Genomic DNA, 24,278 nt, shown 5'->3' with positions numbered 1-24,278 from the left:
ATGTCAGGGGCAGACTGGCTGATGAATTGAACATGAAGGTAGAGTAACCCAGCAGGGGTGATGATATCTACGTTGGTATAGTTCTGGACTGCCTCTGTGAGGCGTGCCAAGAGTAAGGCTGGATTTTCATCTGCCCCTTGGGTGATTTCCCTGACTTTATCATAATTGACATGGATATGAGTATTTTTCTGTTCTAGAATGCAGGTAATCATATGATTGAGTCTCCTGATACCTGGGTCACCAAGCTGGTAAGTCCAGTGAGGATCTAACTGAGGCACCACCTCATCAGCAACTGGGCTATCCTGGTCTTGGTTATGTAAATGATCAGCATGGGCTTTCGCTGCTTGCCAGATATGGTCTTCTTCATCTGGGGTGAGAGTGGCATTTAGGATATAATAGACGTCACTCCACGCGAGGTTATAGGCCTGGGAGAGTCTCAGGAATTCTTTTCTGTATCCGGTAGGATTTTCAGAAAATGATCCTAACTTTTCTTCTATTTTGCTCATGTCTGACAATGAAAATGGCACATGGACTCGGGTGGGGCCCTCTGGTCCTGCCACCTCTCTCAGAGGAAACACGTGTTGGGTACATGACCTGTGTGGCAGTGGGGGAGGGAAGGGGGAAGGGGGAGTCGGGGAGATGGGGTAGTGGGGTCGAGGGGGAGTCAGGAGAGGTTTTGGGGTCAGTAGGTGAGTTGGGTGAGGGGGAAGGAGAGGGTTGGTGGGGTGGTGGGTAGGGAGGGGGCTCGTCCGTGGGGTCAAACTCCAGGGGCGTGGAAGGTCAAGGTCAGCTGTTAGTTGAGGAAGAAGAGCCCTTTTGCTTGGGAGGCAAGGTGCATAGAAGGACCTCGTGGGTGGAGCAGGCCTTGCATAGGGAGGGCCTGCTCCAAAGGGCCCAAAAGGCTTGGGCATATGGGGCCTCCAACCACTTGCCATTCCATTTAAGGAAGTCGGTGAGATTTTGAAGAATGTTAAAGTCAAATGTGCCAACTTCAGGCCAGCAGTCTTGATTGTCAAATTGGTATTGAGGCCAGATCTGTATACAGAGTTGTTTTAAGTGGTTAGCTTTGAGTTCAGTGAGTAAGAGCGATTTGAGATTTTTGAGAACACAGGCCAGAGGGGAATCTTTTGGGACAGATTGGCCAGACCCCATAATTGAAAGGCAAGCAGAGGCTCCTATTGGAGCCTATTGAAGGCAAGCAAGGGTCCTATTCGTAGTCGCAGTAGGAGTTATGAGAAGGGAGCTCTGTGCTAGATGGAGCGTCCCCCACCGTCACCTACAGAGTGGCCCTAGGCTGGGGGTTCCCGGCACCCTGAGAGGATTGAGTTCTAGGCGCCTCTAGAGCACTGTCCAGATCTTACCTTAATCTAGGGGCCTGCTTGAGAGGAGTGTTGCATGTAGAGTGGTTGAATGGCAAGAGTTCCCTATTCCAGAGGTCGTCCGAGAGAGAGGAAGGGGGTAGAGCCAAGGCCTGGGGGTACTCGAAGCACCAATAAAGCCTTAGCACAAGGCTTGTACTGCTCACGAAGGCACTAGCGTCCCCAAGGGGAACTTACAAGCCCCAGCAGAAAGTGAACTTTCTGGGGTGTTCATGCTCCCAGACTCCTGGAAAAGGGAAAACAATGAGAGGGAGGGACAGTGAGAGAGAGAGAGAGAGAGAGAGTGAGACGAGCGCTTCGCCCTCTCCGGGGTTCTGCACCAAGAATATAAGGTATAGTTTCCCCCGAGGCAGAAAAGGAGAGATGACCTCAACGGAAGTAGGTTACCTTTATTCAGGCAAGGAGGGGCAACAGTCGGCCTAACAGCCAGGCTGAGCCCAAGAGGGATCAGGGAGGCTTCATATTTAAAGGGAGATTTGTGGAAGCCATAAGGGAAACGTTAGTCAGGCGGGATGTTTTGGGTATTCTTTAGTTGAGATGGCATTTGTAGTTGGGCAGGGGGTGATAAGTCTTCTGGGCAGGGAGTGATAAGTATCTGGCAGGTGTATGGGGTGGAAGGTTTCTGGACACGGGGTGATAAGTCCCAGATAGATACAACCGGCCTGGAGCATCAGGTCAGGGCGGGACCTAAAGTTCGGTTTTGTTTTCTCTGAAGTTAGATAATTCAGCAAGAGCCTTTGAGATTGTTGTTTTCTTTTCTAGGCCCCAAAACTCCTTTAACTCTGGTTATCTCCCTTAGGCAGATCATTATGTATATTACTACACTAACAAGAAGTAGCAAATTAAAGAAGTAGATTCATTATAAATTCAGAATTAACCCTTTCAGTTTACAGGATCATGAGAGGGAGACCACAATACTGGTGAAAGTCCTCCCAGATTTGAAACATCAGCAGAGTTTCTAGCAAAATCTCTTCTGCCCTGGCTTGCTTGTATTTTTCACAGATATTTAAAGATAGGAGAATAGCTCTCTCAGTTCAGTTCAATTCAGTTGCTCATTCGTGTCCAACTCTTTGCGACCCCATGAATCGCAGCACACCAGGCCTCCCTGTCCATCACCAACTCCCGGAGTAAACCCAGACTCACGTCCATCGAATCAGTGATGCCATCCAGCCATCTCATCCTCTGTCGTCCCCTTCTCCTCCTGCCCCCAATCCCTCCCAGCATCAGAGTCTTTTCCAATGAGTCAACTCTTCTCATGAGCTGGCCAAAGTACTGGAGTTTCAGCTTTAGCATCATTCCTTCCAAAGAAATCCCAGGGCTGATCTCCTTCAGAATGGACTGTTCGGATCTCCTTGCAGTCCAAGGGACTCTCAAGAGTCTTCTCCAACACCACAGTTCAAAGGCATCAATTCTTCGGTGCTCAGCCTTCTTCACAGTCCAACTCTCACATCCATACATGACCACAGGAAAAACCATAGCCTTGACTAGATGAACCTTTGTTGGCAAAGTAATGTCTCTGCTTTTGAATATGCTATCTAGGTTGGTCATAACTTTCCTTCCAAGGAGTAAGTGTCTTTTAATTTCATGGCTGCAGTCACCATCTGCAATGATTTTGGAGCCCAAAAAATAAAGTCTGACACTGTTTCCACTGTTTCCCCATCTATTTGCCATGAAGTGATGGGACTGGATGCCATGATCTTCGTTTTCTGAATGTTGAGCTTTAAGCCAACTTTTTCACTCTCCACTTTCACTTTAATCAAGAGGCTTTTGAGTTCCTCTTCACCTTCTGCCATAAGGGTGGTGTCATCTGCATGTCTGAGGTTATTGATATTTCTCCCAGCAATCTTGATTCCAGCTTGTGTTTCTTCCAGTCCAGCGTTTCTCATGATGTACTCTGCATATAAGTTAAATAAGCAGGGTGACAATATACAGCCTTGACGTACTCCTTTTCCTATTTGGAACCAGTCTGTTGTGCCATGTCCAGTTCTAACTGTTGCTTCCTGACCTGCATACAAATTTCTCAAGAGGCAGGTCAGGTGGTCTGGTATTCCCATCTCTTTCAGAATTTTCCACAGTTTATTGTGATCCACACAGTCAAAGGCTTTGGCATAGTCAATAAAGCAGAAATAGATGTTTTTCTGGAACTCTCTTGCTTTTTCCATGATCCAGCAGATGTTGGCAATTTGATCTCTGGTTCCTCTGTCTTTTCTAAAACCAGCTTGAACATCTGGAAGTTCATGGTTCATGTATTGCTGAAGCCTGGTTTGGAGAATTTTGAGCATTATTTTACTAGTGTGTGAGATGAGTGCAATTGTGTGGTACTTTGAGTATTCTTTGGCATTGCCTTTCTTTGGGATTGGAATGAAAACTGACCTTTTCCAGTCCTGTGGCCATTCCTGAGTTTTCCAAATTTGCTGGCATATTGAGTGCAGCACTTTCACAGCATCATCTTTCAGGATTTGAAATAGCTCCACTGGAATTCCATCACCTCACTAGCTTTGTTTGTAGTGATGCTTTCTAAGGACCACTTGACTTCACATTTCAGCGTGCCCCAAATTCCATTCACCCAGATTCTCTGGGTCTCAGATGTAATGCAAGCTTTCAGCAATATGACCTTTGAGACTTAATCCCTTTAGTCACAAAATCTTCTTTCTAGAATTTTCTCTGGGTATTTGGGCCTGAGACAGTGCATCTATCATCAACATACAATCTTCATTGTCAATGGATTGAGATTCTCCCTGCCAAAATAGGATCTGCATTTGTCTCTGCAGTCTTCCCTCCAAACTACAATCCTTGCCAATCTCCAGTTGAACCCAGAGCCCTCTCCCCAATACCCATGCATCAGGGCGAGCCTGATGAAGCCCTTGCGGTTCTGCAGCACCAGCTTGTAGGCTCCAGGCGTGGCATTCAGTGACTCCTAGACGCCTCCAACAACAATGGACAGCAGGTTGCTGCCTCCTTTCCTGCTCAGGATGTGAGCAGTGCTCTCCTTGTCTGATGAGACCAGCCCTGGGGAGAGAGGAAGGTGGTCACCTGCAGAGTGAAGGCGGCAAGCACGGTTCAGGACTATGTTGCCTGGGCTCTACCCGACTCTCCTGCCAACAGGGAACTCCCTTTTCCCAATTCTCCCACCAAGCACATCACTAAGCACAGACCTGTGGGAAATGCTTCTTTGGGTCTCATCTCCTTGTCTACTACACATTCACTTGAAAGAAGTACAGAACAGTTGGCCACCTTCCTTAAAACCCTTCCTCATGGGACGGGAGATGAGACCCGGGACCTGCCCAGCTCTGCAGCCTCGGCCGGTGGCCGCTGCCCGGCACTGGGCTCTCGGCGCTGCAAGGCGGAGAGGCCCGGGTCTGGAGCCGCCTGCGCAGCCCTGGTCGCGGCCTGCCGTCCCTGCTGCGCGACCGGGGGCGGGGCCGGCTGCAGGGAAGGCCCAGGTGTCGGGGGAAGCCTGCCGGCTGGGCCGACCGACACAGGCTGGGGCTCGGGCAGCAGCGACGGGGGCCAGCCCCCCGCGTGACCGGCTGCAGTCACGCTGTGCTTAATCACACTCAGTCTTTGCTCCAGGCTGGCCGTGCTCACCATTCTCCCAGCCGGTGACCCCGGGGGATTTCTTTTATAGTGGCTTTTTCTCTGAAATGCCAAAGCCACCCGATTATTCAGAACTGAGTGACTCTTTAATGCTTGCCGTGGGAACAGGAAGATTTTCGGGACCACTGCACAGAGCATGGAGAATGATGAATTTCCGTCAGCGGATGGGATGGATCGGAGTGGGACTGTATCTATTAGCAAGTGCAGCAGCATTTTACTACGTTTTTGAAATCAATGAGACTTACAACAGGCTGGCCTTGGAACACATTCAACAGCACCCAGAGGAGCCCCTTGAAGGAACCACGTGGACACACTCCTTGAAAACTCGGTTGCTCTCCCTGCCTTTTTGGTTCTGGACAGTTGTTTTTCTGATACCTTACTTACAGATGTTTTTATTCCTTTACTCTTGTACAAGCCCAAAATGGTGGGCTACTGTATTATTCCCATATGCTTGGCAGTTATATGCAATCGCCACCAAGCATTTGTCAAGGGGTCTAATCAGATCAGCAGACTACAACTGATTGACACATAAAATCCGTCATCATTTTTTCCTTACAAGTACAAAACTGCCAGTATGATATGGAGCCTGATCACAAGACCGCAGTTGCTTCACAGATCTCAGGAAGTTGTGGTGGGGTAGAAGCTTTTTAAAGAATGTGGCTAGGGGGCTAACTTTATCTGAATAATGAGTTTTTAGGTAAAGACTGAGAATCAGTACTCCAAAATCATGTGGATGACTTCAGATTTTGGAAGTAAAATTTTATCTGTTATTTGCATTCCTTAGAAACTTGAATAAGTACCTGGACTCATATTTTTATTTTACTGTGCAACATAGTGATAATTCAGAAAATTTTCCTTTGGGGAAAAATGAATATGAACATTTCCATTGTGTTTAATGTAAAAAGGTCCAAACATGGTCATAAAATTTAAATTTTATACAATTACTTGGCTTGCTTTAAAATTCTTCAAACTAAAACACCAGTTCATCCCATTGTAGCTAAGGCACTATGCTCGTTTGCTATCAGCTTGTGAGAAATTGGTATGAAATTATTGAGGCGATGGGTGTCTTGAGAAGCAAAATGTGATCTTCCTTTTGGTAATGCTACAGGTGCTGTTCCTTAGCTAGAATTATTAATGCAATTAAAAAAAAAAAACTACTTGGGAAAAGACTAAATGGTTGAAAGCTGAGCAATCTAACACATAGAAAATGGAAACAAGGTGTTCAATGAAAGTAGTCCAATCCCTGTCAGATGTGTGCTATCTAAACGATGCTCTCAAGTCACCATCCCTCTGATTTTCTTTTCTGCCTAAAGTCTAGTCTTCAGGCAATAGGTTAACTGCATGGAGATGTGATCCCTGTACCGCCTCTTGCATTTGTACTCACTACCTCATGTCTGGTAACAACACAAATAACTGAAAAATGGAAAACTAGATTTTAGGAATTTTTTTTTTCTGGTTGAGATCAAGATATATTTTTATAGTTATGTCATCAATACCAGAGAAATGTTTTACACTGATTTCTAATAAGAATTGTAACATTTTTTGGTGCTTCTCTTGGGCTCTATTCTAAGAGCTTTAACATGAATCAACTCATGTAGTCCTCCAACAGCCCTATGAGATAACAGTTATTATTATCCAGATTTTACAGATAAGGACAGTGAGCAGAAGTTCTGTAACTTGCTGAAGGTCACATAGCCAAGAAGCAAAGCCAGAGCCTAACCCGGCATCTGATGCCTTTATTCCTAATCCCTGAGCTGTAGGGCTTCTCACAGATGACAGATGTTTCAGCACTGGGTACTGTCTGCCTAACCATGCTAATAAATGGAAAAGAACTGAAGAAAGGTTTTTCTCTTTGTATGAGCTACTGAAAATCAAAGTCTTCAAGCAGCTTTAAGTCAGGTTTGACCAGAATGGAAGGCTGGGCATTCCATAGGAAGCTTTTACTTGAAAGATAAAGCAGGTGTCCTTGGCACAATCAGATTCTTCTCCAGTAGTCTCATTTCTGTCCTTTACTACTTCCAAAGGTCTAGTTACTGAAATGTTTTTTTGCTACAAGACACTGATACACTGAGTCTTCAAATTAAATAACAGTTTGAAATACATGTTTTTGCAAGGGACAGGTAACCAAATCACTTGCATCTTTTGAGTACTTACTAAAAGTATGCATGGCTGCAGGCAGATTCCTGAGATATACAGATTCATACTGCATGAGAGTTCTATAATGCAAGTATGTGTTGGGACTAGTACCACCACCTTACAGAAGAGGAAAATGAGGAAGCCTGAGGCACACAGAATTAATAACTTGCTGTTGGTCACACCGCTAGTGGAAGAGCCAGGATTTGAACCCAGGATATCTGGCTTCAGATCTCCAGCTATATCATTCTACTATACTGTTTATCAAAAAAAGGACATAATTTAAGAAAAGCCATTGCACAGTTTCTTGTTTTATTTATTTGATTTGTCCTGAGGCAGTGCTAGTTTGGAAATCATTTAAGAACATTATTTCCATCACTTTTTGTTTTACAAATGATGTAATGAAAGGTTTGTGAGTTTGCTATTTGTCTTGTAAAGTCGTAATTCCGTATTTTATTGAGGGAGACTTTCTTAGACTTAAAATTCTAGTAAACTCTCCCACATACTGCAACTAGAGAGTAGCCCGTTTGCTGCAACTAGAAAAAAGTCCATGCAGCAGCTGAAGACCCTGCACAGCCAAAAATAAAGAAATAAAGTCATTAAAAAAAAAACACCACCACTACAGTTTTAAAGGGAAAAATGTGATTCCCTTAGAATTTGATTCTACTTCAAACAAAGCTTTCATAATTAAAAAGCTTTTCTTTGGGGAAGTGGAATCATCAGATAAAGTGCTCTGAAGTGACAGCACCCAGAGAATAATCAAACCTGCATGTTTGTTTACCATGAGTTGTGTTAAAGTCTTTGTTAAAATTATCTACTGTTGATTTCCTTCTTGATGGATTTAATGTTCTCAATCTCTGTAAAACACTGGCAGAAAAGGTTACCACAATACCACATGTCTCGTTTTTGCATCAAATAAGTGCCATACTTTATAAGTTCTCCAATATGTTTATAATGTTCTACATAATTCTAGACCATGGTTGGGAATCATCATGCATTGATATTTTTGTTTTGATCTAAGGCAGTGAGTGGGTCTTGAACTCTGTCTGAATAGTATAATCACTCAAGGAAATAAAAAAACTGCAAAACTCATATAAACAATGCCAGGGTCCCTTCCCAGCTATCAATCCCTGGGAGAGGGGCCAAGGCAATCATGTTTTGAGAGCTCTTCAAGCAAGTCTGTTAGGGTTGAGAGTCACTGGGCTGGAGTGTTGTTATTTTTTTCTTTCTTTTGGGCCAGGGGTTTTTATGCACCATGAAGCCTCAACTGTTAGTCACTGAGAGCTCTCTCTGGAACAGCGTTAATAAACATTTCATGGTAGGCTCACGCCAAAAAAAAACAAAAACAAAAAAAACCCTTCCTCATGCCTTCAGCCCTCATCATCCTAGGATAGAAAGAGTGGCAGGGGCATGTCACCCCCTGACATGCTGTAATCCCTGTAGACAGGGGCCCAGAAACCCCAGTGCAGCAGCATCAGATGCGAGCAGAAGCCCGTGCCCTCCGTGCACAGGTTGGTAAAAGTTCCAGTGGCAAGGACCCCATGAGAGTGGAAGCCAGCGAGGTAGTTCCAGGAGGGATCCAGGTTGGCGGTCTAGACCAGCTGAAGAGCAACCTGGTGAATCAGGGCCGCACCTTGTTCCACTGCTGGTCCACCTGCTGATTTTCTGTACGGACCTCTTCTGTGTCCCCTGAGCCCAAGTGCTATAAACCCGCATGTGAGTGTCCTGAGATTAGATACAGCCTATCTGGGGAGCCTAGTCCCCATTGCAGGCCGGGAGCAAAGGAGATGCTCTGGGAGACCGTAGAACAGAGGGAGAGAACAGACCCATGAATGGATGAAGCTGATACAGCCCACCAGGGAAGGAAGGCCCCCTGCCCAAGGCAGAGGTGAGACTCCTGCGAGGGTGACAGGGACCCAAGCCCCTGTCCAACATGAAACCCTGTCCCAGGCAGAGCCCATCCAGAATGAAGGAGCCACTTCAGGAGGGAGTGAGCATCTCTCCAAGGACTGTGACAGCTGGAGTTCTGTCCTGGGTGGAGGGCTGGACCCTTGAGTCACTATGACTCAGTGTAAGAGACCCCAGGGTGCTGAAGGTAGGGCTGGGAGGAGGGGCATGAAGTCTCTAGTGGTGCCCACAGGTGTGGGTGGAGAAGGGCCAGGGAGCTGTCATACCAAGTTTGTAGGACTTCCTGATACCAGGTCACAGCCTGCCCACAGCACTTCACACCTGCTCAGGCCTTGGTCTGTGGAGACATTGCTGCTCCGGGATAATGATATCTTACACAGAAACCCAGCTCCTGGACTGATCTTCAGCATGAGGGGGAAGAAGTTGTACTTGGGGATATCCTGATTTTCCACCATTAGCTCTTAGGAAGCCCATAGGGTGCATTTGGAAAACTCCAGTGCTCAGAAGTAAGTCTCCTACTTTTGCTAGAAACTCTACCACTAGGCAGTGGCTCATAGAGTCACAGTGCAAATGCTTTTAATGTGGAGTAAACCCAGCAGAGTTGTTAGGAAAAGGAATGTTGTTTGCCTGCCTTCAAGCTAGCAGCCACTGTAGCTGCTGCTGACAATGGGCCTTGAACTCAAGAAGGTTACAATGAGCCCAGCTTTTTATCTCCCCATATGTAGAAAAACATGAAAATCATTAATTGGAGACGTCTACTTTTTGCCTGGCAATAATCTTTGGATGTCTGACTACATGTTTTTGTTTTTTTCCCCCCTCAAAAACCCTAAGTCCTGACTCCTCCCATTTTACCTTATAGAACACCTTCTCAGAGATTCCTGAGAGGCTATCTCCCGCCTACAGTACTCAGCAATGTGTCAGAACAAAACCCCTGACAGCTTTTAGGTTGTGCACTTGTTTTCAGTAGACAGCAGAGACTCCATGGCCCCCTATTCACTGCCATCCTAAGAATCCTGCAAGGCCTGTAAGGGCTCTGTAAAGGTTTGTGGATGTCTTGGAAGTTCTCATGGGAGGTGACAAGAATCCAGAATCTGCGCGCCACAGTGCCCCTTGCAGGCCTCAGTCCAGGACTGCTGCTGCTGCTAAGTCACTTAAGTCGTGTCCAACTCTGTGCGACCCCATAGATGGCAGCCCAGCAGGCTCCCCCGTCCCTGGGATTCCCCAGGCAAGAACACTGGAGTGGGACAGTCCAGGACAGGGGAGTCAAAGTGCATGTCATCATTCTCTCTGCTGGCCACACAGGGGGACTGCCCACCCTCTGCAGGTGTTGATGCCACAGGACTGCAGTGAAAGTGAAAACAAAATCGCTCAGTCCTATGGACGCTTTGCAACCTCATGGACCATACAGAACATGGAATCGTCCAGGTCAGAACACTGTAGCGGGTAGTGGTTCCCTTCTCCAGGGGATCTTCCCAACCCAGGGATCAAACCCAGGTCTCCCACATCACAGGCAGATTCTTTACCAGTCGAGTCCCCAAGGAAACCCACAATTCTGAACTCTGTGCAGGTGAAATTCTGCAAATAAAGCTCGGTTTCCCACAATTTCAACAGTGCCTTATTTGAGAAATCCTCTCAGAAGCACAGACAGGCTCAGAATGATTTTTCTGCCAGATGTGCAATCGACAGCCCCTCCAGGTGTGAAAGGAGAGCCAGATGCTGTCCTTAGAAGTCCCCAGAATGACCTGATCTCTCGTGGAATCCACACAATGCAATGATGTATGCGGCAGCATTTCCAGTTTACACATGAAGAAACAGCATGTGTAACTCACCCAAGGTCCTACAGCTGCTATATTGCAGACCCTGTATTAGAACCTATGATGTCCACTCCTAGAGGTGTCACTGTATACATTCTTCTCTCCTGTGTCCAGAGAGGGCCACCTGTCCCTGCCTGGCACCTCTTTTTGTCCTAACTGCCTTCCTCTTCCTGTCCCCACTAGAAAACTTACCATCACAGATGCTTACATCAAAGGATTTAGTCTGTCTGGGATTCAGTAATGGACAAAGGTCAGTTTATTCAAATTCAAGGGCCGGCATCCCTAAGGACTTATCCTTGGGTCCAGGGCCAAGTGTACAAAATGCACATAAGGTACCATGAGTCAGTGATCAGAGATTAAGAGATAGGTAGAAGAGGAGGAATCGGACTGTTTAGCAGATCCCTGGGGAAACTGAGATTCAGAATGAGCAAAGTTCTGTCTAAGGACACACAGCATATCAAAGTTGGGGCAGGATACATCCTGAGAGCTCTCTGTTCTGATTCTAACCTCAGAGCTAATGCACACACTTTAAAATCAATAGAAGACCCTGCTCTATGTCCTTGATCACACTTTCTTTCCTTTTAGGGTACCAGTATCTTCATCTGATGAAGTGTCAGCTAGATGCTTTCAGAAAATTTTGTTTTCATTGCAGATTCCTTCACCCCACTGTAAAATCTGTAAATTCCTTACAGATTTACATCTGGAAGATACATAACTTTGCTGCACTTCATGGCCTACTGGGTTCCTCAAATCCTGATTTTTTTCATCAAGTCTTCATAGTGGCCTCACCTCACTGAAGTTGGAGAACTGTAGCCAGACAGATGCTGACTCTTCCACTGGCCACAGAGTGGTGGAAACCTGCCTCCTGCCTCCCCGGCCAATATTTTGCTCACTGCACACAGGGTCACACTTCTCCATGGACTCATGGGGACGATGGTCCTGACCACTCCCTAGCCAGCCCCATACTCACTGAGATGGGGAAATAGTCCTTCGTGCACTACCATACAGCCCAGCATTTTATGAAAGCACTCTGCCTGCCCCCCTGCCGTGGTGTGTCTCAATCCAGGTACCACCAGATCACATACAGGATACTGATCCTCCAGAATCTTGTGAACAGGAGGCCAATGAAGACTATGTAGCAGATAATGTCTGGGAAGGGAAGCAGAAACCTTCAGTGGTAAGAGGTATGAAGGAACGAGCTATCCTCATCTACCCAGCATTAGCAGCACTGTTCAGACCAGCCCTCACCCCTGAAGGATGATATCAGCTTCCCAAGGCTTCAAGAAGGAGCAAATGCAGTCAACACCACCAGTGTCACATTGAGAGCCTGGATTTGAAACCAGTTGGCCTAATTTCAAACTCGCATTTTCCCACAGCACCAGATTGCTTACTCACTTGCGTCTTCCCCATCCACCTCCCTCTCTGTCTGTATTCACCAGGTGCTCAATAAATGCCTGACGGAGGTGTAACAGGATGAACTCTTTCTGGTATCCATTCTTTAGAACCCCAGAGAAAAGGCGTTCTTTCTACCCAGCCCACTTCCTGTCTACCTTCACCTCAACATAGATAAATCCCACCACATTCCCCCTTTAGTTAAAGTCCCCCATGACTTCGCATAACTTTGAGGCTCAGCTCAAGCAGCTCAGCCTGAGCTCAAGCTCCCCACTGGTGGCCCAAACCCTCTCTTGTTCCAGTCTCACTCATCACATGCACCTCATGTTCCAGCTACACTAAGCTGCTCAGTTGATACAACTCCCAGGTTCTTTAGTTTTGCTGAGCTCTTTCCTTTGCTGCCAGGCCCTGTCCTGCTGAAGGAAGGAGGGAGGAAGAGGACAACTCATGCCTGGCCTGTTCGTCAGGACTGCAGCAGAGCTAGAGACAGCCCCAGTGAGCAATTCCTCCCAGACTTATAATTCTGAGTCCCTTTCACAGACTAATCCCTGCTTTGACTCTGGGTCAGGTGGTCTGTGGGTCTGTCTTTAATCTCATACCAATGGAGCCTCACTGCTAGAGAATACTGTGTTCTCTCCATTCCATTCCCTCCATTCAACACCCTGTTCTTATGCTCTTAAAGTTCATCCTCCACCTGTAGTCTATTTGAAAGTAGGGTAAACCGGACCTGTCATTCATAGCCTACTTCCTGGAGAAGGGGACTTTCGACCCAGTCTGAATAGTGCATGTATGGGTGTTAAGTTGCTTCAGTTGTGTCTGACTCTGCAACCCTTTGGGCTATAGCCAGCCAGGCTCTTCTGTCCATGGGATTCTCCAGGCAAGAATACTGGAATGAGTTGCCCTGCCCTCCTCCAGGGGATCTTCCCAACCCAGGGATTGAACCCACATCTCCTATGGCTCCTGCATTACAGGCAGATTCTTTTGATGTTTAACTACATATTTTTGTTTTTTCCCCCCTCAAAAACCTGTAAATCCTGACTCCTCCCATTTACCTTCTAGAACACTTCCTCAGAGATTCCTGAGAGGCTATCTCCTGCCTACAGTACTCAGTACTCAGTAGCTGAGCTACTGGGGAACCCCCATCTGAATAGTAAAATGCATAAGCCAAAGTAGATTAGGGATAACAAAGGCTGTTTCTACAGAGCACATACAACATGCCAGGTGCTGGTGATACAGCCGTGAACAATAGACAGGAAGCCCTGCCCTCGTGGTGTTGAATTCAGTGTTGTGATTGGAGCACTTTGTTTTGTCATTTCAATTTTTATGGTGGTAAAATATCTTCAACAAAATACTTGTTATTGAAATGACTGGTATTTTATTATTGTTTTAAAGTTTTATTAGATTATAAATCATTTACAATGTTGTATTAGTGTTAGGTGTATAGAGAGGTAAATCTGTTATACACATACATATATCCACTCTGGTTTTTTTTTTTCTTTTTTAATTCTTTTCCTATATAGACCATTACAGAGCACTGAGTAGAGAGCCCTGTGCTATACAGCAGGTTCTTATTGTCATCTATTGTATATACAATTGTGTTATTTGCCAGTCTAAATCTCTCAATTTATCCTTCTCCCTGAGCCCCTGGTGAACTTCCCTGGTGGCTCAGACGGTAAAGCATCTGCCTACAGTGCGGGAGACCTGGGTTCGATCCCTGGGTCAGGAAGATCCTCTGGAGAAGGAAATGGCAACCCACTTCAGTACTCTTGCCTGGAAAATCCCATGGACAGAGGAGCATAGTAGGCTACAGTCCATGGGGTTGCAAAGAGTCAGACACGACTGAGCGACTTCACTTCACTTTAGCCCCTGGTAACTATAAGTTCTTTTCTCTACTTCTGTTTTGTAAATAAGTACATTAGTATACCTTTTTTCGATTGTGCATATAAGTGATATAATGTGATATTTGTCTTTCTTTGACTATCTTCACTCAGTTTGACAATCTCCAGGTCCATATATGTTACTGAAATGGCATTAATTTGTTTCTTTTTTATGACTGAGTAATATTCCATTATCACAATACCACATCTTCTATATCCATTACTCTAATGGATAGGTAGATGGCTTCGATGTCCTAGCTATTGTAAATGTGCTGTTATGAACATTGGGGTGCTTGTATCTTTTCAAATTATGGGCTCATGAGAGAGGTCTTATGGAGAACAGTATGGAGATTCCATGTAAGACTAAACTAGAGCAAGCGTAGGACCCAGCAATCCCACTCCTGGGCATATACTCAAAATGATTGTTGAGAGACAATTTGGCAGCATTAAATTAATTCACACTACTTTGTAACTATACCAGCCTGTATCTCAGAACTCTTTTCATCTTCCTAAACTGAACTTCTGTACCCATGAAACAGAAACTCCCATCCAGGTTGAAAGAATAAAACCAAGTTGTTAATAGCAGTTACCTGTAGGGTAGGATTTGGTGGAAGTCTTTCACTTTCAGAACACACATTTTGTTTGGATGTGTTAAAATAGCATGTATTTGTTTTTTAGTTAGAAATAAAGAATTTAAAAATACTGGCATTTCCACTTGATCAGATAGAACTACCCATATTTAAACATCTCCCTCACTCTGGGCTCACCCTTTAACTCCTGTCAACAGGCTAAATCCTAACTCGGGTGTATTTTTCAGTCCCTGAAGAAAGGAAACCCCTTCTTGACCCTCATAACACCAAGAAGAGAAAAAACGTAATATTCCACTTTACTGAAACCCAGAGAAGATATCCAGATTGGATAAACTCATACAGAAAACTCATAGGATGAGTGGTGGCTTCAATTCTACTATCATGTCCAAGTCATGCTCCCAACATTCATTCATTCAACAAACATTTATCACCATCAACTCTTCTAGGAGATGGAGATGCAGATGAGAACAAGACCAGCTATTTGAAAGAAGCTTACCTTCTGCATGGGTTTGTGAATTATAGAGAAGAGGAAAGAAACAGATTAAACAAGTAACCCACTGGAAAGTGTTTCTTTCTGGGATCTGAGTCTTCAGTGACAGGCCAGTCTTCCGTGACCTTCCGGCCACTTCTTCATCCCTCCCTAATCACCTTCTCTGTGCCCAGCATGAACCAGCTGCTCACTACATTTGCAGTGTTTACAGGCCCCCTGGAAACGCTTACTTTCATGCCAGCCTGTGCATTCTGCCCTGTAGACTCATCTCCTAATATCACTGGAGAAGAGCCCCTTCTCTCCACCCACTGCCAGTCTCACTTGACCAGAAGTAAGTAATCCTTTTTGAATTGTAAATATTTCAGACATATGGGCTCAAGAGGCAACTTGGAGTATATTGTATAGGCACAACATTATTTAAAATGCAAGCATTTAAAATGTAAAAACCATTCTTTGCTCACGGGCTGTACAAGTACAGAAACAATCAGGGGCTGGTTTTGGACTCACATCCATCGACATGTTGACCCCCTTTGTAGATTGTGATCTTGTAATCGAGCAGGACCTATACAGCCCTCCTGGAAGATCCCTCATGTCCTCTGTCTACCTCTTATTTGTTGAAAATTAGTTTTCTAAGCCTTCTCCAAATTTTGAAAATAAAATTATTAAGAGAAATCATAAACACAGAAAGAAAGGAAAACAGTCAAGCAAGAAAAAGAAGTAAGAGTTTAACAATTCCACAAATTCAAAGACTTTCAGTTTGTTCCTGAGAGCTGAAAATAATATTGAGAGTCATCTTTGAGAGGTTTTGTAGATACTGAACTCCCAGTAGGTGGAGGAAGTTGCTTACCAACCCATAGACCTCAGACAAGGGGAAACCAGAAGGTTGATGATGGTGGCTCCAATTTACCTCACCACCAAGTAATCAGACGATTGTCTAGGAGTTGGTCATGTATCCAGCATCTCTACCTCACCCAGTCTCTAGACACCAATCCCTGGTAATCAAAGGGGTTTCAGGCATTTTGAGCCTTAGTTCCCTGAACTCCTTCCTTTGCCCCTGCAATAAAGCCTGCAGTTTTGTTTAACCACAACCCAGGGTCAGTAGAGGGATTTTACTGTGTTCCCACATGCACCAGTTCAGTTCAGTTCAGTCGCTCAGTCGTGTCCAACTCTTCGCGACCCCATGAATCGCAGCACGCCAGGCCTCCCTGTCCATCACCAACTCCCAGAATTCACTCAGACTCACGTCCATTGAGTCGGTGATGCCATCCAGCCATCTCATCCTCTGTCGTCCCCTTCTCCTCCTGCCCCCAATCCCTCCCAGCATCAGAGTCTTTTCCAATGAGTCAACTCTTCGCATGAGCTGGCCAAAGTACTGGAGTTTCAGCTTTAGCATCATTCCTTCCAAAGAAATCCCAGGGCTGATCTCCTTCAGAATGGACTGGTTGGATCTCCTTGCAGTCCAAGGGACTCTCAGGAGTCTTCTCCAACACCACAGTTCAAAAGCATCAATTTTTCGGTGCTCAGCCTTCTTCACAGTCCAACTCTCACATCCACACATGACCACAGGAAAAACCATAGTCTTGACTAGATGAACCTTTGTTTGCAAAGTAATGTCTCTGCTTTTGAATATGCTATCTAGGTTGGTCATAACTTTCCTTCCAAGGAGTAAGCGTCTTTTAATTTCATGGCTGCAGTCACCATCTGCAGTGATTTTAGAGCCCCAAAAAATAAAGTCTGACACTGTTTCCACTGTTTCCCCATCTATTTGCCATGAAGTGATGGGACCAGATGCCATGATCTTCATTTTCTGAATGTTGAGCTTTAAGCCAACTTTTTCACTCTCCACTTTCACTTTCATCAAGAGGCTTTTGAGTTCCTCTTCACTTTCTGCCATAAGGGTGGTGTCATCTGCATATCTGAGGTTATTTCTCCCAGAAATCTTGATTCCAGCTTGTGCGTCTTCCAGCCCAGTGTTTCTCATGATGTACTCTGCATAAAAGTTAAATAAGCAGGGTGACAATATACAGCCTTGACGTATTCCTTTTCCTATTTGGAACCAGTCTGTTGTTCCATGTCCAGTTCCAACTGTTGCTTCCTGACCTGCATACAAATTTCTCAAGAGGCAGGTCAGGTGGTCTGGTATTCCCATCTCTTTCAGAATTTTCCACAGTTTATTGTGATCCACACAGTCAAAGGCTTTGGCATAGTCAATAAAGCAGAAATAGATGTTTTTCTGGAACTCTCTTGCTTTTTCTATGATCCAGTGGATGTTGGCAATTTGATCTCTGGTTCCTCTGCCTTTTCCAAATCCAGCTTGAACACCAGGAACTTCACAGTTCATGTATTGCTGAAGCCTGGTTTGGAGAATTTTGAGCATTACTTTACTAGCACATGAGATGAGTGCAATTATGCGGTAGTTTTAAGCATTCTTTGGCATTGCCTTTCTTTGGGATTGGAATGAAAATTGACCTTTGCCAGCCCTGTGGCCACTGCTGAGTTTTCCAAATTTGCTGGCATATTGAGTGCAGCACTTTCACAGCATCATCTTTCAGGATTTGAAATAGCGCAACTGGAATTCCATCACCTCCACTAGCTTTGTTCGTAGTGATGCCTTCTAAGGCCCACTTGACTTCACATTCCAGGATGTCTGGCTCTAGGTCAGTGATTACACCATCGTGCTTATCTTGGTCATGAAGATCCTTTTTGTACAGTTCTTCTGTGTATTCTTGCCACCTCTTCTTAATATCTTCTGCTTCTGTTAGGTCCATACCATTTCTGTCCTTTATCGAGCCCATCTTTGCATGAAATGTTCCCTTGGTATCTCTAATTTTCTTGACGAGATCTCTAGTCTTTCTCATTCTGTTGTTTTCCTCTATTTCTTTGCATTGATTGCTGAGGAAGGCTTTCTTATCTCTTCTTGCTATTCTTTGAAACTCTGCATTCAGATGCTTATATCGTTCCTTTTCTCTTTTGCTTTTCGCTTCTCTTCTTTTCACAGCTATTTGTAAGGCCTCCCCAGACAGCCATTTTGCTTTTTTGCATTTCTTTTCCATGGGGATGGTCTTGATCCTTGTCTCCTGTACAATGTCATGAACCTCATTCCATAGTTCATCAGGCACTCTATCTATCAGATCTAGTCCCTTAAATCTATTTCTCCCTTTCACTGTATAATCATAAGGGATTTGATTTAGGTCATACCTGAATGGTCTAGTGATTTTCCCTACTTTCTTCAATTTAAGTCTGAATTTGGGAATAAGGAGTTCATGATCTGAGCCACAGTCAGCTCCTGATCTTGTTTTTATTGATAGTATAGAGCTTCTCCATCTTTGGCTGCAAAGAATATAATCAATCTGATTTTGGTGTTGACCATATGGTGATGTCCATGTATAGAGTCTTCTCTTGTGTTGTTGGAAGAGGGTGTTTGCTATGACCAGTGCATTTTCTTGGCAAAATTCTATTAGTCTTTGCCCTGCTTCATTCTGTATTCCAAGACCAAATTTGCCCATTACTCCAGGTGTTTCTTGACTTCCTACTTTTGCATTCCAGTCCCCTATCATGAAAAGGACATTTTTTGGGTGTTAGTTCTAAAAGGTCTTATAGGTCTTCATAGAACCGTTCAACTTCAGCTTCTTCAGCGTTACTGGTTGGGGCATAGACTTGGATTACTGTGATATTGAATGGTTTGCCTTGGAAATGAACAGAGATCATTCTGTCATTTTTGAGATTGCATCCAAGTACTGTATACCCAAATCTAATTTGCTAACAGCTGCTCCCTGTCATCTGTCTCCCCCAACACCCCAACACAGAAGATCCCTAAATTACAGCTTGTCTCCCATAGATTGGACTTTGTCACTCCTCTGTGCCTGAAGCCCTCCTGGGGATCTCCTTTTCCTTGAGATAAGGGACAAGGTACAAGCTACTGTTCCTGGCATCAGAGGGTCCGGATGCCTTTCCTCAGCTGCCCTTCTTTGAGTTCCAGGCCCAAGGTTTCTTGACTCTCTGTCCTCCTCTAGACACTCCCAGGTCCCAGGCTGGGCTGAGTGGTAATGGACAGTCAGACATCTCCTGTTGACAAAGTTCCCCCAAGGCCATGTGTGCAAGATGTCCCTCATCCCAGCTGATCCCCAGGCACTGAGCTCAGCATCCTCCTTAGAACCTGTTTCTTTCCCCCATCAATGAACCATGTGCACCCAAAGTGGCAGGTGCCCATGGCCTCCCAAATCCATCTCAGCTTTCCTTACTCAGGGCCAAGTAAGAGAAGATCAACTGCAGGACCGCGAAGGTCTACAGCCTGCATTCCAGTGGCACAAACAAAGGTGCAAACTCCACCATGCTGATTCCTCTGCTTCCTCTGGAGGCTTCTCTGAGCTCTGCTGTGGTCTGAGACACTTGTTGCCAGAGGTTGCTAAGCATTTGTGTGAGCTGGGGTGTTTTTGTGGTGTGTCCAGCCAGCCCTAGAATCTCATTGCACCTACCCTGGCAGAGACCAGTATCCTAGGTGAAAACATTTAACTCACCTGGCCTAGATAAACTTATTACAGAGATAGAGAAGTGCAATGGACTCTTCAGGCAATATGTTATCTACCAGATCACCTTTGTTCAAATCTTGGCAAGGGAAGCAGCAAGTGTAGGGCAATCTTGCCCTCTTCCCAGCTACACAACTACTTGGCTAAGTTATTGTCTCCTTTCACCTGCCATGTTCATGGTTCCCCTTTACAAATAATCAGTACCAGCTCCCATATAAATATCTCTGGGCCCCACCATCTCCTCCATCTCCTGCCCTTTTCCTCAGTTTGCCTGGACAGCACAACTCAGGGAGGGCCGTCTGATTTCCACACCCTCTCCTGCCATTCTGTCCTCCCTCCTCTCGACTTCAGATGCCACTGTTCCATGGAACTGTCCTTGACAACTTCACCAGTGGTTTCCAAACTGCTAAATCCAATGGTCAGTTCTCAGCTCTGGTCTTGAACTTTCAGCAGCCTCAGTCACAGCTCTTCCCTCCCTCTTCTTGAAGTCACTTGGTCTGTGGACACCACACTCTCCTGGTTTCCCTCTTGCCCCTCTGGCTGCCCCTGGGTCTCCATGGTGGCTCTTACCCTTCACCAGATTAAGTGTTTCAGGGCCCCTCTGTCCCCTCAGTCCTTGGAACTCTCTCTTCTCTCTACCCTCTCTCGCCTAGAGACCTCATCCAGGCTCATGACCTTGGAGTCTGTCTACAGGAAGAAAAATTCCAAAATGCATCTCCAGCCCTGACCTCCCTCTCTGCTCTAGACTTAACTATGTAGGTGGGTAGCTGACAACCTCCTTCACAGCCTGCTTGGCACTTCCATCACAGCCCGTCTAAAACTGAACTTGACTTCCCCTCACCTGTCCATGCTACAGTCTCCACATAGCCACAGAGCTTTCCAAAGTGGTCACACAGGGAGTATCCTGGTCTTCCAGTGCCTAGGACTCTGCCTTTCATGGTTGACTGCCTAGGTGCCTTGAAATTTCATTGTGGTTACAGTGCTTTCCTAATGGATCTGAGTATTCTTGAAAATGTTTACAAGTCAGTTGAATATAATTTTATCACAAGTTCATGCTCTATTCTTTTGTTGATTTAAATATCTCTTGCGATGGAAAGCTGCTTTCCACCACCACAGCCAGCCACTTTGATGGACTCTGATGACAACATTCTCTCTGGTCCCTGTCCCTGTGCCCTTATTCCTCCCACAGACTCATAAGCTGGAGGGACTGCTGGGTCAAGGGGTAGGTATGTGATTGCACAAGCTAAAGAGCAGTAGTGCCAGGCTTTTGCACAAACCTGTAGTATCTATGTAGACTCTACATGGAATATGTGCAGTGTCCACAGATACATATCTTCTCTGGCTCTCTGTGTAGTCAGACATCTTATTTGCTGGTGGGTAGAATGATATCTGGGAGAAGGCAATGGCACCCCACTCCAGTACTCTTGCCTGGAAAATCCCATGGATGGAGGAGTCTGGTAGGCTGCAGTCCATGGGGTCGCTAAGAGTCAGACACGACTGAGCGACTTCACTTTCACTTTTCACTTTCATGCATTGGAGAAGGAAATGGCAAGCCACTCCAGTGTTCTTGCCTGGAGAATCCCAGGGACGGGGGAGCCTGGTGGGCTGCCGTCTATGGGGTCACACAGAGTCAGACATGACTGAAGCGACTTAGCAGCAGTAGCAGCAACAGCAGCAGCAGCAGAATGATATCTAGAAAGTGAAAGTCGCTCAGTCCTGACTCTTTGAGACCCCATGGACTGTATAGTTCATACAATTCTCCAGGCCAGAACACTGGAGTGGGTAGCCTTTCCCTTCTCCACGAGAACTTCCCAACCCAGGGATCGAACCCAGGTCTCCCTCATTGCAGGCAGATTCTTTACCAGTTGAGCCACCAGGGAAGCCCAATCGATGTAGTAGGTGTTCAAGAAAATTGCCTCCTGTGGCGTTCAGCATGTCAGAGCAAGGTTTGACCGATCTCACCTGTGCTCCATTCTCCACTGAGAACCTGTACCAGGCAATGGAGTTGCAGCCACTGAAGTGAAAATTGGACTTAAAGAAGAACTCTCCTTAGGCTTATGCCTTATCCGCGACGGACAGCACTGCAGAAGCATGCCGGCTATGACGGACCTCGAAGAAGCGTGGTCGAGAGGAGCTACCGGAAGTCCGAGGCCAGGGGCGGTGGCCGGGAGAAGCTACCCCACGCCCGAGGTCAGGGTGTGCGGCCAAAAGGAGCAACCCCACATCCAAGGAGCGCTGGCTGTGCAGGCGCAGGAGGGCCGAGAGGAGCCACTCCACGTTCAAGGTCAGGAGGGGCAGAGGTGAAGAGATACCCCTCGTCCAAGGTAAGGAGCAGTGGCTGTGCTTTGCTGGAGTAACCGTGAAGAGATAACCCACGTTCAAGGTAAGAGAAACCCAAGTAAGATGGTAGGTATTGCAAGAGAGTATCAGAGAGCAGACACACTGAAACCATAATCACAGAAAACTAGTCAATCTAATCACACAGACCACAGCCTTGTCTAATTCAATGAAACTAAGCCCTGCCTGTGAGGCCACCCAAGACGGGTGGGTCATGGTGGAGAGGTCTGACAGAATGTGGTCCACTGGAGAAGGGAATGGCAAACCACTTCAGTATTCTTGCCTTTAGAACCCCATGAACAGTATGAAAAGGCAAAATGATAGGATACTGAAAGAGGAATTCCCCAGGTCGGGAGGTGCCCAATATGCTGCTGGAGATCAGTGGAGAAATAACTCCAGAAAGAATGAAGGGATGGAGCCAAAGCAAAAACAATACTCAGTTGTGAATGTGACTGGTGATAGAAGCAAGGTCCGATGCAGTAAAGAGCAATATTGCATAGGAACCTGGAATGTCAGCTCCATGAATCAAGGCAAATTGGAAGGAATGATGCTAGAGCTGAAACTCCAGTACTTTGGCCACCTCATGCAAAGAGTTGACTCATTGGAAAAGACTCTGATGTTGGTAGGGATTGGGGGCAGGAGGAGAAGGGGACAACAGAGGATGAGATGGCTGGATGGCATCACCAACTCGATGGACATGAGTTTGAGTGAACTCCAGAGTTGGTGATGGACAGGGAGGTCTGGCGTGCTGCAATTCATGGGGTCGAAAAGAGTGGGACACAACTGAGCGATTGTACTGAACTGAACTGAACTGAGAATGATATCAGGTTAAGGTATTGATTTCTATTTCCTCATCACAAATGGTAACCATGCAAATGATCGTACAAATGGTGAACATTCATTGCATTTCTTCCTATTGGAAAATTTATGAGTAAGGAAGAGAGTGGAATTGTGCAGAGGGCAAACATAAACCAAAATGGCCCATCAGAATGGTCCTGATTTGGGCTAAAGTGACCGAGGCTGACATCCCGCCTGGATCTGTCTTAGGATCAGTTGACCCTGTGCAGGCAGCTCTGCAACTGGGACCATCCCTCTTTCTTGAAGGTGCATCTGAGAGGCATTTTCCAGGGCCCTCCCTCAAGGCAGATTGGAAGAGCCCTGATGAGAGATGAGGCCAGTCCTGCATCGGTCGCTTTCCAGCTATGTGACTTCAGACACATGTGTGTGTGACTTCAGACACTTCCCTTCCCAGAGCTCTTCATCCTACCAGGTATCAGGGACTAAGATGATGGCCCCGACTGACCAGTGTACAGTGCCCGCAGTCCACCAGGGGTTCTGTGGCCCTCACCTCACAATCCCCTTGCAGGCCAACAGCCAGGCAGCACCATACTTCCTGGGGCAGTGTGGCTCCTGTGTGGTCTGAGGACCTGCCTTGCCCACAAGCTGCCTGTTACTGGTTCCTGACAAGGTAAGTACACAGATGAAGAGTAACTGCTTAGAAACCATAGAGAAATGTGGCACAGTAGTTCTATGTGTATTGAAACTAATAATTTAAAACTGGATTTAAACGGCTTGCCTTTGCTTTCATTTCTCGGGTAAATTATATTGTATTTTCAAGTGGATGGGCTTCCCTGGTGGCTCTGTGGTAAAGAATCCGCCTGCCAATACAGGACACACGGGATCGACGCTAGGTCGGGAAGATCCCCTAGATAAGGATATGGCAACCGAGTTCAGTATTTTTGCCTGGGAAATCCCATAGACGGATGAGGATGATGGGCTACAGTTCATGGGATCACAAAGAGTTAGACACAATTTAGCACCAAAACAACAACAAAAACAAAAATTAAAAATAGTTTAGTCCATGGTAGATTAGAAAAAAGAAATAGTACAAAAATCTGGACCTTTAACATAACATATTGAGGTAATATTTCCCACTGCTGCTGCTGCTAAGTCGCTTCAGTCGTGTCCTACTCTGTGCGACCCCAGAGACGGCAGCCCACCAGACTTCCCTGCCCCTGGGATTCTTCAGGCAAGAACACTGGAGTGGGTTGCCATTTCCTTCTCCAATATTTCCCATTAATCTAGGGTAATTCTAACAAGAATTTCTAACATTTTTAATACCTTTTGAGGGAGATGGCCCTTTTAATTCTTCATCATAGAGTACATCATGAGAAACGCTGGGCTGGAGGAAGCACAAGCTGGAATTAAGATTGCCGGGAGAAATATCAATAACCT

General features: G+C 45.8%; 2 pseudogenes; one reads left to right on the top strand and one right to left on the bottom strand.

Moving 5' to 3' along the window:
* Nucleotides 1-3,878: 3,878 nt before the first annotated feature.
* LOC133226873 (2-acylglycerol O-acyltransferase 2-like) lies at nt 3,879-19,512 on the bottom strand (annotated as a pseudogene).
* Nucleotides 4,866-6,065, top strand: LOC133261391 (lysosomal enzyme trafficking factor-like; annotated as a pseudogene).
* Nucleotides 19,513-24,278: the final 4,766 nt, after the last annotated feature.

The sequence above is a fragment of the Bos javanicus genome, chromosome 15 (genome assembly GCF_032452875.1).
Source record: "Bos javanicus breed banteng chromosome 15, ARS-OSU_banteng_1.0, whole genome shotgun sequence".
In the NCBI taxonomy this organism is placed as follows: Eukaryota; Metazoa; Chordata; class Mammalia; order Artiodactyla; family Bovidae; genus Bos; species Bos javanicus.
This window is presented reverse-complemented; position numbering and strand designations above follow the sequence as displayed.